Below are 16,545 nucleotides of genomic sequence, written 5' to 3'. Positions count from 1 at the left end.
GGAGAAAATCAGGTTCCAGGGGAAAATCAGGAATGTTGGAGGGTCAGGAGGAACTCCAGGGGAAAATCAGGAATTTGGAGAGTCAGGAATGTTGGAGGATCAGGAGGAACTCCAAGGGAAAAAATCAGGCTCCAGGGGAAAAAAATCAGGAACTCTGGAGGGTCAAAAGCAACTCCAGGGGAAAATCAAGGATTCTGGAGGGTCAGGAGGAACTCCAGGAGAAAAATTAGACTCCAGGGGAAAAAATCAGGAATTCTGGAGGGTCAGGAATGTTGGAGGGTCAGGAGGAACTCCAGGGGAAAATCAGGAATGTTGGAGGGTCAGGAACAGCTCCAGGGGAAAAATCAGGCTCCAGGGGAAAAAAAAAATCAGGAATTCTGGAGGGTGAGGAGCAGCTCCAGGGGAAAATCAGGAATTGTGGAGTGTCAGGAGCAGCTCCAGGAGAATATCAGGAATGTTGAGGGGTCAGGAGGAACTCCAGGGGAAAACTGGGAATTTTGGAAGGCCAGGAACAGCTCCAGGGGAAAAAATCAGGAATTCTGGAGGGTCAGGAACAGCTCCAGAGGAAAATCAGGAATGTTGGAGGGTCAGAAGGAACTTCAGGGGAAAACCAGGAATGTTGGAGGGTCAGGAATTCTGGAGGGTGAGGAACAGCTCCAGGGGAAAATCAGGAATGTTGGAGGGTCAGGAACAGCTCCAGGTGAAAATCAGGAATTGTGGAGGGCCAGGAACAGCTCCAGAGGAAAAAATCAGGAATTCTGGAGGATCAGGAGCAGGTCCAGAAGAAAATCAGGAATTCTGGAGGGCCAGGACGAACTCCAGGGGAAAAATCTGGAATGTTGGAGCGTCAAAAGGAACTCCAGGGGAAAATCAGGAATTCTGGAGGGTCAGGAGCAGCTCCAGGAGAAAAATCAGGAATTCTGGAGGGTCAGGAACAGCTCCAGAGGAAAATCAGGAATTCTGGAGGGTCAAAAGGAACTCCTGGGGAAAATCAGGGATTCTGGAGGGTCAGGAGCAGCTCCAGGGGAAAAAATCAGGAATTCTGGAGGGTCAGGAATGTTGGAGGGTCAAAAGGAACTCCAGGAGAAAATCAGGAATTCTGGAGGTCAGGGGTTCTCCCCCTGTTTATTCCAGGGCAGCCTAAAAAAAATCCTTAAAAAATCAGAATTGAATTAGAATGTGATCAGGGTTAAATCAGGGTTAAATGAGAGTTAAATCAGAATTGAGTCAGAATGTAATCAGGGTTAAATCAGAGTTTAATCAGGGTTAAATCAGAGTTAAATCACCATTAAATCAGAGTTAGATCACAGTAAATCAGGGTTAAATCAGAATTAACTCAGAGTTAAATCAGAGTTAAACCAGAGTGAAATCAGCATTAAATCAGAATTAAATCAGAGTTAAATAAGAGTTAAATCAGGATTAAATCAGAATTAAATCAGAGTTAAATAAGAGTTAAATCAGGATTAGATCAGAATTAAATCAGAGTTAAATAAGGGTTAAATAAGGGTTAAATCAGAATTAAATCAGAGTTAAATAAGGGTTAAACCAGCATTAAATCTGAGTTAAATCAAAGTGAAATCAGCATTAAACCAGCATTAAATCAGAGTTAAATCAGCATTAAATCAGAATTAAATCAGTTAAATCACTATTAAATCGCCATTAAATCAGAGTTAAATATGTGTTAAATAAGGGTTAAATCAGCATTGAATCCAAGTTAATCAGAATTAAATCAGAGTTAAATAAGGGTTAAATCACCATTAAATCAGAGTTAAATCAGAGTTAAATAAGGGTTAAATCACCATTAAATCAGAGTTAAATCAGAGTTAAATAAGGGTTAAATCACCATTAAATCAGAGTTAAATCAGAGTTGAATCAGAGTTGAATCAACATTAAATCAGAGTTAAATTAGAGTAAAACCAGCATTAAATCAGAGTTAAATAAGGGTTAAATCAGAGTTAAATTAGAGTGAAGTCAGAGTTAAACCAGCATTAAATCAGCATTAAATCGGAGTTGAATCAGAGTAAAATCAGAGTGAAATAAGAGTTAAATCAGGGTTAAATCAGCATTAAACTGGAATTAAATAAGAGTTAAATCAGAGTTAAATCAGAGTTAAATCAGAGTTAAATCAGAGTTAAACCAGAATTAAATCAGAGTTAAATAAGGGTTAAATCAGGATTAAATCAGCATTAAATTAAATATTAATCAGAGTTAAAACCAGAATGAAATCAGAGTTAAATTAGAGTTAAATCAGCGTTAAATCAGAGTTAAATCAGGATTAAATCTGAGTCAAATCAGAGTTAAATAAGGGTTAAATTAGAGTTAAACCAGAGTTAAATAAGAGTTAAATCAGCATTAAATAAGAGTTAAATAAGAGTTAAATGAGAGTTAAATAAGAGTTGAATCAGAGTTGGATCAGAGTGAAATAAGAGTTAAATCAGAGTGAAATAAAAGTTAAATCTGAATTAAATCCGAGCTAAATAAGGGTTAAACCAGCATTAAACCCGAGTTAAATCAGGGTTAAATTAGAGTTAGATTAGAGATAAATAAGAGTTAAATCAGAGTTAAATAAGGGTTAAATCAGCATTAAATCAGAGTTTAATCAGGGTTAAATCTGAGTTAAATAAGAGTTAAATCACATTAAATCAGAGTTGAATCAGAGTTGAATCAGAGTGAAATAAGAGTTAAATCAGAGTGAGATCAGCATTAAATCCGAGTTAAATAAGAGTTAAATCAGGGTTAAATAAGAGTTAAATCAGCATTAAATTGGAATTAATTAAGAGTTAAATCAGAGTTAAACCAGCATTAAATCAGGATTAAATCAGAGCTAAATAAGGGTTAAACCAGAGATAAATCCGAGTAAAACCAGCATTAAATCCGAGTAAAACCAGCATTAAATCCGAGTAAAACCAGCATTAAATCCGAGTAAAACCAGCATTAAATCCGAGTAAAACCAGCATTAAAGCCAGTGAAAGCCCCTCACCGATCCTCCTCTGCTGGCCCAGGGCGGGGGGGAGGGCGAGCAGGAGCAGCAGGAGCGCAGGGGGGACCATCCTGGGGCTGGGGGCTGCTGGGGCTATTCCTGTTCCTATTCCTGCTCCTGTTCTTGCTCCTGCCGGGAGCTCAGTCCTGCAGCTCTGCCCGCTCTCCCCATCGGGGCTGTGCTATTTATCCCCGGGATCCCGAGGTCCATCCCTCCCCATGGGGCTCTGCTGTTTGTGACCTGAAATCCTGAGATCCTCCCCTGAGCTCTGTCTGCTGCAGTGCCGGGACAGGGCTGGGCGTTATTCCCTCATCCCCTCAGCCCCCCAGCCCCTCATCCCCCCAGCCCCTCATCCCCTCATCCCCTCATCCCCTCATCCCCTCAGCCCCTCATCCCTCATCCCCTCATCCCCTCATCCCTCATCCCCTCAGCCCCTCATCCCCTCATCCCCTCATCCCCTCATCCCCTCATCCCCTCATCCCCTCATCCCCTCATCCCCTCATCCCCTCAGCCCCTCATCCCCTCATCCCCTCAGCCCCTCAGCCCCCCAGCCCCCCAGCCCCTCATCCCCTCAGCCCCTCATCCCCTCAGCCCCTCATCCCCTCATCCCCTCATCCCCTCATCCCCCCAGCCCCCCAGCCCCTCAGCCCCTCAGCCCCTCATCCCCCAGCCCCTCATCCCCTCATCCCTCAGCCCCTCATCCCCTCATCCCCTCAGCCCCTCAGCCCCTCATCCCCTCATCCCCTCAGCCCCTCATCCCCTCATCCCCTCAGCCCCTCATCCCCTCAGCCCCTCATCCCCCCAGCCCCTCATCCCCTCATCCCCTCATCCCCTCATCCCCTCAGCCCCCCAGCCCCTCATCCCCTCATCCCCTCAGCCCCCCAGCCCCTCAGCCCCTCATCCCCTCAGCCCCTCATCCCCTCATCCCCTCAGCCCCTCATCCCCTCAGCCCCTCATCCCCCCAGCCCCTCATTCCCTCATCCCCTCATCCCCTCATCCCCTCAGCCCCCCAGCCCCTCATCCCCTCATCCCCTCAGCCCCCCAGCCCCTCAGCCCCTCATCCCCTCAGCCCCTCAGCCCCTCATCCCCTCATCCCCTCATCCCCTCAGCCCCCCAGCCCCTCAGCCCCTCATCCCCTCAGCCCCTCAGCCCCTCATCCCCTCATCCCCTCATCCCCTCAGCCCCTCAGCCCCTCAGCCCCTCATCCCCTCATCCCCCATCCCCTCATCCCCTCATCCCCTCATCCCCTCATCCCCCCAGCCCCCCAGCCCCTCAGCCCCTCATCCCCTCAGCCCCTCATCCCCTCAGCCCCTCAGCCCCTCAGCCCCTCATCCCCTCAGCCCCTCAGCCCCTGGGGACCTGCGCTGGGGTAAACAGGGGAGAAACTCAGCAGCGGACTGCCTGAAGTGTTATTTTTTTTCTCTCTCTTTTTTTTTTCTTTCTTTTTTATTTTTTTCCTTTTTTCTTCTTTTTTTTTTTTTCCCTTTTTTTTTCTTATTTTTTTCCTTTTTTTCCCCTTTTATTTTCTTCTTCTTTTTTTTTTTTCTTATTTTTCCCCCCTTTTTTCCCCTTTTATTTTCTTCTTTTTTTTTTTTCGTTTTTTCGTTTTTTTTTTTTCTTCTTTTCTTTTTTCCTTTTTTTTTTCTTTTTTTCCCTTTTTTTGGTGGTAAAAGAGGGTAGGAAAGTTCAGAATTCTCTTCTTTTTTTTTTTTTTCCTTTTTTTTTTCCTTTTTTTTTGGTGGTAAAAGAGAGTAGGAAAGTTCAGAATTCTCTTTTTCTTTTTTTCCTTTTTTTTTTTCCTTTTTTTTTTTTCCTTTTTTGGTGAAAGAGGGTAGGAAAGTTCAGAATTCTCTTTTTAATTTTTTTTTGGCATCCATTGTCTACAGTGATGTGGGTACAAGGTGGTTTGAGGGGATTGGGGCAGAGTAGAAATGACCCTTCTTTGGGTATGAAATTGGTATGAAATGGTAAATAATAAACACAAAATTATCTGTATAAAGGCAGAGTGACCTCCCATCACGGGGGGAATCACATCATGTCTGAGCTGCTGTGAACACCTTGGGGGACACAGAGAATTGTACAATAACAATTAATAAACAATGTGAGAAACCAAGAAAACCAAACCTTGAGACTCCACATCATCCTCACACCGAGCACAGACTCAGCTCATACCAAATGTCAGAGCCCAGGGCATCCCTCTGGGCACCCTGGAAGGTCACAGAGGTCTGGAACCCAAAAAAGAGGGTCTGGGGTCTGCCCAGGGGGGCCTGGGGTCTGTCCAGGGGTTTGAATCCTGCCCAGGGGGGTCTGGGGTCTGCCCAGGAGGGTCTGGGGTCTGCCCAGGGGGTTTGAATCCTGCCCAGGGGGGTCTGGGGTCTGTCCAGGAGGGTCTGGGGTCTGTCCAGGGGGTTTGAATCCTGCCCAGGGGGGTCTGGGGTCTCTCCTGGGGGTTTGAATCCTGCCCAGGGGGGTTTGAATCCTGCCCAGGAGGGTCTGGGGTCTGCCCAGGGGGTTTGAATCCTGCCCAGGAGGGTCTGGGGTCTGTGCAGGGGGTTTGAATCCTGCCCAGGAGGGTCTGGGGTCTCTCCTGGGGGTTTGAATCCTGCCCAGGAGGGTCTGGGGTCTGTCCAGGAGGGTCTGGGGTCTGTCCAAAGGGGTTTGAATCCTGCCCAGGGGGGTCTGGGGTCTCTCCAGGGGGGTCTGGGGTCTCTCCAGGCGGTTGCAGACCCTGCCCCAGAGCCCAGGAGGACACAGGCTTTGATTTCAGTCCATGAGAAAAAAACCCTTCCAACACAGGGAAGAGTTACAAGTCACAAATGTGTGAAAGATAACAGTGTGGTTAACCAGGGGGTGGAAAGTTTTGTAGTTTTTGGGGTTTTTAGAATGAAGGTGCAAAGGGACAAGGTGGAGGAATTAGGGTGGAACCCTGAGTTCTTCTTGTTCTCCCTTGGCATTTTCTGCAGTGACGTGGGTACAAGGTGGTTTGAGGGGATTGGGGCAGAGTAGAAATGACCCTTCTTTGGGTATGAAATTGGTATGAAATGGTAAATAATAGACACAGAATTATCTGTACAAAGGCAGAGTGACCTCCCATCACGGGGAGGTGTCTGAGCTGCTGTGAACACCTTGTCCAGACACACAAAGAATTTATAAAATAACAATTAATAAACAATGTGGAATTTATAAAATAACAATTAATAAACAATGTGAGAAACCAAGAAAACCAAGGCCTTGACACTCCTCATCGTTCTCACACCGAGCTCAGAGTCAGATTTAAATCCTCCAGAGGGAAAAACACTCCCATGAACCCACCAGAACCACCAGCCTTGGAATTTGGGTTGGGCAAGGAAAGGAAACCCTGAAACCTGAGAATGGACAGATATTATATATAATCTGTATATATTATATGTGTATATGTATATCTGTATATATGTATATATTATATATTATATATTATATATTATATATTATATATTATATATTATATATTATATATTATTAATGTATTATATATTATCTGTATAAAGGCAGAGTGACCTCCCATCATGGAGAGGTGTCCGAGCTGCTGTGAACACCTTGGGGGACACAGAGAATTTTAAAATAACAATTAATAAACAATATGAGAAACAAAGAAAACCAAACCTTGAGACTCCACATCATCCTCACACGGAGCTCAGAGTCAGATTTGAATCCTTCAGAGGGAAAAACACTCCCATGAACCCACCAGAACCACCAGCCTTGGAATTTGGGTTGGGCAAGGAAAGGAAACCCTAAAACCTGAGAATGGACAGGTATTATATATTATATATAATCTGTATATATTATATATTATATGTATATATAATATATATTATATGTATATATGTATATATGTATCTGTTATATATATTATATTATATGTATATATAATATATAATATATGTGTATATGTATATATGTATCTATTTTATATATATATTATATATTATTAATATATTATAAATTATCTGTATAAAGGCAGAGTGTCCTCCCATCACGGGACAGTCACATCGTGTCTGAATTCCTGTGAACATCCAGCCAAGGGATTGATCCTTGTGGGATTAAAAGTTTGGAATTTCCCAGTTTTTAGTATTTATGAATAAATCAATCGCCTTGTCATTATTATTATTATTATTATTATTATTATTAAGAAATAGATTTTTTTCCCCTTGGTATCCTGGGAAATCTGATTTCTAATCTGGATTTTTTAGTATTTGTGGATAAATCAACCCCTTTGTCATTATTATCATTATTATCATTATTATTATTATTATTATTATTATCATTATTATTATTGATAAGAGATAGGATATTTTCCCCCTGATGTCCTGGGAAATCTGATTTTTAATCTGGAATTTTTTAGTATTTGTGGATAAATCAACCCCCTTGTCATTATTATTATTATTATTATTATTGTCATTATTAAAGATAAGAAATAGGATTTTTTCCCTCTGATGTCCTGGGAAATCTGATTTTTAATCTGGAATTTTTTAGTATTTGTGGATAAATCAACCCCACAATCAATCAAAGGGAAGAAAAAACACATTATTTCACCAGAGGCCTGATAGGATATAAATAAATTAATAAAAAATAGGGGGTTTTTGCCAAGTAAATGAATAAAAAAAGAGGGTTTTTTTGCCAAGTAAATGAATAAAAAAATAGGGGTTTTTGCCAAGTATTTGTGAAAAAAAAGAAATAAAAAAAGAGGGTTTTTTAGCTGTGGAAAAGTCATAAAATGCAGCAAGAAAAGATGTAATTCCCATGGAATGAAGAGTGACCAGGGGTCACCCCTGGGGTCACCTCAGGGACATGGAACAAAAAATCTGTTTTTTTGAGGAGCAAAAAGAGCCCCAAATCCTCGTTCTGCAGGAAAAATAACCCTAAAAGTGCCTTAAAATTGCCATTTATAGATACCAAATATTATTTATATACTTTGAATGTGTTTTTAATTTATTTTTGGTGGTTTTTTTCATATAAATTTGCATTAAAAGAAAAAAAAGAACAAACCCATGTCACCCCAGGGACATGGAACAAAAATCTGTTTTTTTGAGGAGCAAAAAGAGCCCCAAATCCTCGTTCTGCAGGAAAAAAAACCCTAAAAGTGCCTTAAAATTGCCATTTATAGATATCAAATATTATTTATATACTTTGAGTATATTTTTTAAATTTTTTAGTTTATTTTTCATATAAATTTGGATTAAAAAAAGCCCAAACCCTTGAAAGTCCAGCCTCCAGGGAATTCTGTGTGTTTAATTTTTTTAGAGGCCCAAAATCCATCAGTTTTGGGGAGGAGAAATTTGGAGAGAGCTGAGATTGGTTTGTGATCTCCAGCCAAAAAATTAAATTAAATTATTATTATTTTTTAAAATTTAAAGCCCATCAAGAGTCATTTGCTGTTCCTGGGAAGAGCTTGGCACTTCCAAAATTTCATTTTTGTATAATAAGAGATATTATTATTATTATTATTTTATTAATATTATTATTATTATTATTATTACCTGGACATTGGTAATAATCCTATATATCTTATATAAATATTTATATATATATCTTATATATATATATATATTTCTATATATTATTTATATATATATAATTTATATAAAATATTATTATTATTATCATTATTATTATTATTATCATTATTATTATTATTATTACCTGGACATTGGTAATAATCTTATATATCTTATATATATATTTTTATATATATCTTATATATATATATTTATATACATTATTTATATATATAATTATATATATTATTTATATAAATTATATTATTATTATTATTATTATTATTATTATTATTATTATTACCTGGACATTGGTAATAATCTTATATATCTTTTATATATATATATTATTTATATATATATTTATATATTATTTATTTAAATTATTATTATTATTATTATTATTATTACCTGGACATTGGTAATAATCATATATATCTTATATAAGATATATATTTTTATATATCTTATATATATAAAATATTATTATTATTATTAGTATTAGTATTATTATTATTATTACCTGGACATTGGCAATAATCTTATATATACATATATATACATATATTTATTATATATATTTATATTTATTATATTATTATATTATTATATTATTATATTATATTATTTATTATATTATATATATTATATTTATTATATTGTATAATATTTATATTTATTATATATAATTATATTTTATTTTATATACATAATATATATTATTATACATAATATATATTATACATAATTATATATATTATACATAATTATATATATTATATATACATATATATATTATATGTATATATATAATGTTTATGTTTATTTTGTTTTTTTGGGTTTTTTTTTGGTTTTGTTTCGGGGTTTTTTTTGGTTGGTTTTTTTTTTTTGGTTTTTTGGGATTTTTTTTGTGGTTTTTTCGCTTTTATTTTGGTTTTTTGGGTTTTTTTTGTTTTGTTTTGGGGTTTTTTGTGGGGTTTTTTGTGGGTTTTTTTTGTTATGTTTTGTTTTGGGGTTTGTTTTGGTTTGTTTGTTTGTTTGTTTGGGGTTTTTTTGGGTTTTTTTTTTGTTTTTTTAGGTTTTTGGGGGGGTTTTTTGGGGTTTTTTTGGGTTTTTTTGGGTTTTTTGGGGTTTTTTGGGGGGGTTTTGTGAGGGTTTTTTTGTTTGGTTTTTTTTTTTTGTTTGTTTGTTTGATTTTTGTTGGGGGTTTTTTTGAGGGTTTTTTGGGTTTTTTTTTGGGGGGGGTTGTGGTTTTTTTGGGCATTCCCAGGTTTGTTACACTTTATTTTTATTTTTCCCCTGCCTGGAGCTGAGCTCACAAATCCACAAACAAACCAGCAGAAATGAAGCTCCTGCTGCCTGAAAAGTGGAAATATTAAATATTTTCCATTTCTCTGTTTTTGGAGCCGCCTCTGCCAAGGGAAGGACAAAAGTCAGAAGAAGGAAAATGTTAAAATGTTATTTTTCAGCCTTGGAAGGTCAAAGTCTAAAAATAAAATGGAAAAACATCTCTGGGGATGGGCTGAGGAGGGTTTCACTGCGATCTGATGCTTTTGTGATGTAAAAAAATCAAAATTATTGAGGAAATCTGAGGAAAAACTTCAAAAAAATTTCTCATTTCCAAAGGTTTTAATTTTCTATTTTTAAATTTTTCTACTCCAGGGGGATCCAAAGTGTTTAAAGTGAAATTCTCACTGTTTTAAGGGATGAAATTTAAAGAATTAAATATTTTTTATTATTATTTATTTTGTTCAAGGAGCAGATTTGTATTTTCACTGGAGTTTGGAAAACTTGAAATTCCATAAGATCCTGGAATTCCAATAAATCCCAATTAATTCCAATAAATTCCAAATAAATCCCAAAAAATCCCAAAAAATCCCAATAAATCCCAATAAATTCCAATAAACCTCAATAAATCTCAATAAATCTCAATAAATTCCAAATAAATCCCAATAAAATCCCAATAAATCCCAATAAATTCCAATAAATTCCAATAAATTCCAATAAATCCCAATAAAAATGATGTTTGGAAACCCAAATTTATTTGAAAAAACCATCCTGGTCTCAAAGTGCCAGTTCCTGAAATAAACCCCAATAAATTCCAATAAATCTCAATAAATCCCAATAAATTCCAAAAAATTCCAATAAATCCCAATAAATCCCAAAAAATCTCAATAAATCCCAAAAAATCCCAAAAAATTCCAATAAATCCCAATAAATCCCAAAAAATCCCAATAAATCCCAAAAAATCCCAATAAATCCCAATAAATCCCAAAAAATTCCAATAAATCCAAATAAATCCAAATAAATCTCAATAAATCTCAATAAATCCCAATAAAAATGATGTTTGGAAACCCAAAATTTAAGGTTAAAGTTTAAAAAATTCAAGATAAATTGCACAATGGAGCTGCCTCCAGGTTTAATTCACTTTGCCACTGATGAAATGGAAATAAATTTAAAAAAAAAAAGGCCTTAAAGTGATTTTTTAAAGGTCTCAAGGCCTTGATTTCCTGTGGAATTCAGATTTAGAGACACAAACCACTGGAAAAATAAAAAATAGAGTGAAAAAATTAAGGATGGAGTTAAAAAATCCAGGATGGAGTTAAAAAAATTAATGATAAAGTGGAAAAATTAAAGGTGGAGTTAAAAAAATCCAGGATGGAGTTAAAAAAATTAATGATAAAGTGGAAAAATTAAGGATAAAGTTAAAAAAAATGGCAAAGTTAAGAAAAATTAAGGTTAAAGTTAAAATAATTAAGGATAAAGTAAAAAAAAAGAATGATAAACTTAAGAAAAATTAAGGTTAAAATTTAAAAAAATGAAAGATAAATTGCACAATGGAGCTGCCTCCAGGTTTAATTCATTTTTCCACTGATGAAATGGAAATAAATTTTAAAAAAAAAGGCCTTAAAGTGATTTTTTAAAGGTCTCAAAGCCTTGATTTCCTGTGGAATTCAGATTTTAGAGACACAAACCAGACCTGGGCAGGCTGGGCCTCCTCAAGGCTGTGATGAAATTCAGCTTTTCATGGATTTATTTATAATATTTTTCCTCATTTCTGGGTGTTTATCTCCAATCATCGCTGCTGCTACTGCTTTCCATCATTAATTAATAATAATTAATAATAAAGTTGTTTTTCTGGCAGCTCTAAGGGGATCATTTTAGGATCTGTTTGTTGGGATTTTGTTTTAGCAACAGGAAAATGAGGATTTGAACAAGTTCAAGCTGGAAAATCTCCCTTTTGTGGAGGTTTTTTAAAAGCAGAAATTTGGTTTTTGGGAAAATGAGGATTTGAACAAGTTCAAGCTGGAAAATCTCCCTTTTGTGGAGGTTTTTAAAAGCAGAAATTTGGTTTTTTGTTTGGGAGAAAAGGGAGAAGCTGCAGGGGCTGGTTGTTGCCGTGGAATATTTTGGGATTTTGCAGATGTTGAAGTGGGAAATTCTGATTTTCTTTCTGATGGATTTGCTCCCAGGGCTGGTTTTATTTCAGATCACAGAATTCCAGGCCTGGTTTGGGTTGGAAGGATTTTAAATCCAAAAATCCCATCCAGTTCCGGCCCTGGGACATCTCCAGGGATCCAGGGGCAGCCACAGCTCCCCCGGGAATTCCAGCCCAAAATCCCATCAAACCTCACTCTCTATAAATTTAAAGCAAATTTGCTGCAGGGAAATAATTATTTGGTATTTTTTCCTCTTGTTGAAGTCCAGTTTCCATCCTGATGCTCCTCAGAATTCTGGTTTTGTCCCGTGTCCTTCTCAATTTCCAGGGAAATAGTTGATTTTTGGGATGAATGTGCAAAAATCCTTTGATTTTTAAAGGGTCTTTCCTTGCCAGAGGTTGTGAGGGAGAGGGAAAAGGGAAAAGGGAAAAGGGAAAAGGGAAAGGGAAAAGGGAAAGGGAAAGGGAAAGGGAAAAAGGAAAAGGGAAAAGGGAAAAGGGAAAAGGGAAAGGGGAAAGGGAAAAGGGAAAGGGAAAGGGAAGGAGGAGAAGGAGAAGGAAAAGGAGAAGGAAAAGGAAAAGGAAAAGGAAAAAGAGAAGGAGAAGAAGGGAAAAGGAGAAGGAGAAGGAGAAGGAGAAGGAAAGGGAAAAGAAAAGAGAAGAGAAAGGGAAAAGGAAAAGGAAAAGGAAAAGGAGAAGGAAAAGGAAAAGGAAAAGGAAAAGGAAAAGGAAAAGCAGTGGGAGAACTGGGCTGATCCTGAACTTCCAGATCTCAGTGAGAAATGGGAGAACTGAGGTGATCCTGAATTTCCAGAGCTCAGGGAGGAGTGGGAGAACTGGGCTGATCCCGAATTTCCAGAGCTCAGGGAGGAGTGGGGACGCTCATGGGGCTGGGCTGGATTACTGGATCACCTGCAGCAGATCCCAGGAATCTGCTCGGGGACAGCAGGAGGTGACAGCAGTGACAGCAGTGACAAGTGACAGCTCCAGGGTTTATCCAGACCCAGGGATCACCCTGGACACGCTCCTGCATTAAAAACAAGCTCCAGGAGCTCTGCTGGATCCAGAATCTCCTCCGAGCTTTCCTGTTGGACATTCCTGATCCCACACCGGTGATCCCAACCCTTCCCAAACCCCTGAGCCAGGACAACACCTGGAATTCACCCGGACTCGAAGCCAGGAGGCCAAAGAAGATCCCACAAAACTCCAGGGACAGAGGGTGAAAAATCCCAGGGACAGAGGGTGACAAATCCCAGGGACAGAGGGTGACAAATCCCAGGGACAGAGGGTGACAAATCCCAGGGGAGGTTGGGATCAGGAAGAGCTTTCCATCCTTCCCCAGCCTGTCCAGATGTGGCTGGGAATGTGGGGATGTGATTTATTCCCTCCCCTGCTCTCCTTCTGGGGGGTTTAACCAGCTCAGTTATCAGGAGGATTTATTTGGAGAGAATTATACCAAGGATAAGGTGAGATATCCCAGAAGAGACTCTTTTCCCTGGGATCTTTGTCCCAGGTGTTTATTCTTTGAATTTCCAGGGGAAAAGAGGTAGAACAAAGAAAAGGGGAGACAATTTATAACCTCCCAGCTCAGAGGAGAGACAGCTGGACCACAGCTAAAGGGGTCAGAGAAGGAAATAAGGGTCACTCTAAGTGGTGAGGAATTCCAGGGGGTCAGGAGGGAGTGTTAGGAAAGACGGGACAAGAAGGATTTATGAATATGACTGCATGGTAAGAAATACTGCAGATGTAAAACCTGAGTGAAATAGGAATGAAATCGAATTTCGAGATGTGATCATGGGCAGGGAGGAAGACAGTGATGAGCTGGAGATGGGTGAAAAGACAGAAAAACAAAAAAACACAAAACACAAAAATGTTGCCTTTCCACCTTGGCAGAGGCATCAGGGAACAAGTAGATAAGAAGGAAATCTATAGAGTTTAGAATATAAAATGACATGGTGATGTAGCAGTTCTCACAGGCTGCAGGCAAAGTTTGTAGGTTTTGTATCTCACACGGTTGGTCAATGTGAATTAGAATATTCAACAGAAAAGGAGATAGAATGGATTGGAACAGGAGGATCTTCTCTTCTCTTCTCTTCTCTTCTCTTCTCTTCTCTTCTCTTCTCTTCTCTTCTCTTCTCTTCTCTTCTCTTCTCTTCTCTTCTCTTCTCTTCTCTTCTCTTCTCTTCTCTTCTCTTCTCTTCTCTTCTCTTCTCTTCTCTTCTCTTCTCTTCTCTTCTCTTCTCTTCTCTTCTCTTCTCTTCTCTTCTCTTCTCTTCTCTTCTCTTCTCTTCTCTTCTCTTCTCTTCTCTTCTCTTCTCTTCTCTTCTCTTCTCTTCTCTTCTCTTCTCTCCTCTCCTCTCCTCTCCTCTCCTCTCCTCTCCTCTCCTCTCCTCTCCTCTCCTCTCCTCTCCTCTCCTCTCCTCTCCTCTCCTCTCCTCTCCTCTCCTCTCCTCTCCTCTCCTCTCCTCTCCTCTCCTCTCCTCTCCTCTCCTCTCCTCTCCTCTCCTCTCCTCTCTCTCACCTCTCTTGCTCCTGTTTTCTCCCCACATTTTCCCCTGTTCCTACCCCATTTCTACCCCTTAACTCTCTTTTATTTCTCTCTCCCCATTCTCTCTTTAGGCCTTTGCTGGTGGCTGAAGACAAAACCCTTTTTACCCTTGTAATAATAAAATTATTACAAATTACAAAACCCTTACCACCCTTGTAATTAATAATAATAATAATAATAATAAACCCAGGTGTTTCTAGAACATCTCAGCTCTGCAGAGTTCCTCGTCCCTGCCCATCCACAGAAAAAAATTCTACAAGGGAGAAATTATTTTTTTTTAGAGAATTACAACAGGGATGGTTTAAAAACCCTGCAGGAAACGGCCCCACATTTTTTCCTTCACTATTCACGGATTTCGAGCTGGTTTTGTAACAATGAGCTTCAATCCTTCCAGACAAAGAAAGCCGAGGAAACTGGGAATAATTAAGTGGAATTGTGCTGGAAAATCAGGATGTTTTGTCTGCGAGGGATGAGAAGTGATGAGTGGGGTGAGGCCATCGCGTCTTGCTGGGAATTGCTGGGATTTAACTCTCAGAATATTCAAGTTTTCCCACTAAAAAAGTCCTTTGGCTGCGATTTCTCTCTTTTTTTTTTTTTTTTTTTTTTTTTTTTTTGGAGGATTTTCTTCTGGAAAACACCTTCGCAGAGCCATAATGACAATAACACACAGATTTACTGCTCCTTGTTCCTGAAGAAAAAAAAAAACCAAAACAACTCTCTGGGATGACAGAACTTAAAAACAAAAATTAAAAAAAAAAAAAAAATTGAAGCAAGCCTGGCTTTTCCTTTTTTTTTTAATTTTAATTTTTTTTATTTTATTTTTTTTAATTCAATTTTTTTTAATTTTTTTTTTTTTTTTCCTTGTGGTCAAAGCTCCTGAATTTTGGACTGCAGAGGAATAAACAGGAATTGGCTCCTCTCAGGCAGGACTGGAAGTGCTCAGGGTGAGGTGGGCAGACAGCACGTCCGCGATTTAATAACTCTGGGAGCTCTGAGCTGCCTTTGAAACGCCTCCCAAGGATTTTTAACTCCAAAGGAACATCTGGCACCGACCCCTGGACAGGCAGAACCCTGGAGCTTCAGGGGATCTGGGAATCTCCTGGAGCTGCGCAGAAAAATCTGCATTTTGGTGCAAAAAATTTTGCATTTTGTAGCAAAAAAATTTCATTTTTTAGCCAAAAAAAAGAGCATTTTTTAGGAAAAAAGATTCGCATTTTATTGCAAAAAAATTTCGCATTTTGTTGCAAAAAAATTTGCATTTTGTTGAAAAAAAAATCACATTTTGTTGCAAAAAAATTTGCATTTTGTTGGAAAAATTTTGCATTTTGTTGCAAAAAAAAAAAAAAAAAATGCATTTTTTGGGGGGTAAAAGGGAGTTTCTGCCATGAGGAGAAATGGGAGTTTGAACATGATGAAGCTGGAAAAATCCCCCTTTGTGGAGGTTTTTAAATCAGGATTTGGGTTTTGTTTGGGAGCAGAAAAGGGACAAGAATGAGGGTCCTGCAGGGTCTGGTTGTTTCCGTGGGATGTTTTGGGATTTTGCAGATGTCAAAGTGGGAAATTGGGATTTCTCTCTGGGGTTTTTGATTCACCCCTAATAACAAGGACAGGGAGCACAGCCAAACCCAGGGGCAAAAAAAGGGGAATATTTGGGTTGGAATTCTAAAGAAAAACTTGATTTTTTGCAGGATTTCCCTGGAAACAAGAGCTGGGAACATCCACCAGAGAAAAATCAGGATTTCTCAGCCTGGAGGAAATGAGGAGTTGGGAGTTCCTTTCCCAGGAATTGTTGCCCTTTCCATGAGAATCCCAAGGAAATTCCAGGAGATTTTCCATGTCTGGAGATTTTTTAAAGAAACCAACCCAAATCTCCTGAACACACAGCAAAAAAAATCAACTTTTAATGAATTAATCCAACATTAATCCCACTTCTCTCACCTCTTCCTCTCACTGGCTACAACAAGGGCTGAGTTTCCTCTCCCAATTTTCTCCTTTTTCCATTAAAAAATCCCAGCAGGGAGAAATCTGGGATAATTTAACAGCT

The sequence above is a fragment of the Zosterops lateralis genome (assembly GCF_965231275.1).
Source record: "Zosterops lateralis genome assembly, chromosome: 29".
Lineage (NCBI taxonomy): Eukaryota > Metazoa > Chordata > Aves > Passeriformes > Zosteropidae > Zosterops > Zosterops lateralis.
This window is presented reverse-complemented; position numbering follows the sequence as displayed.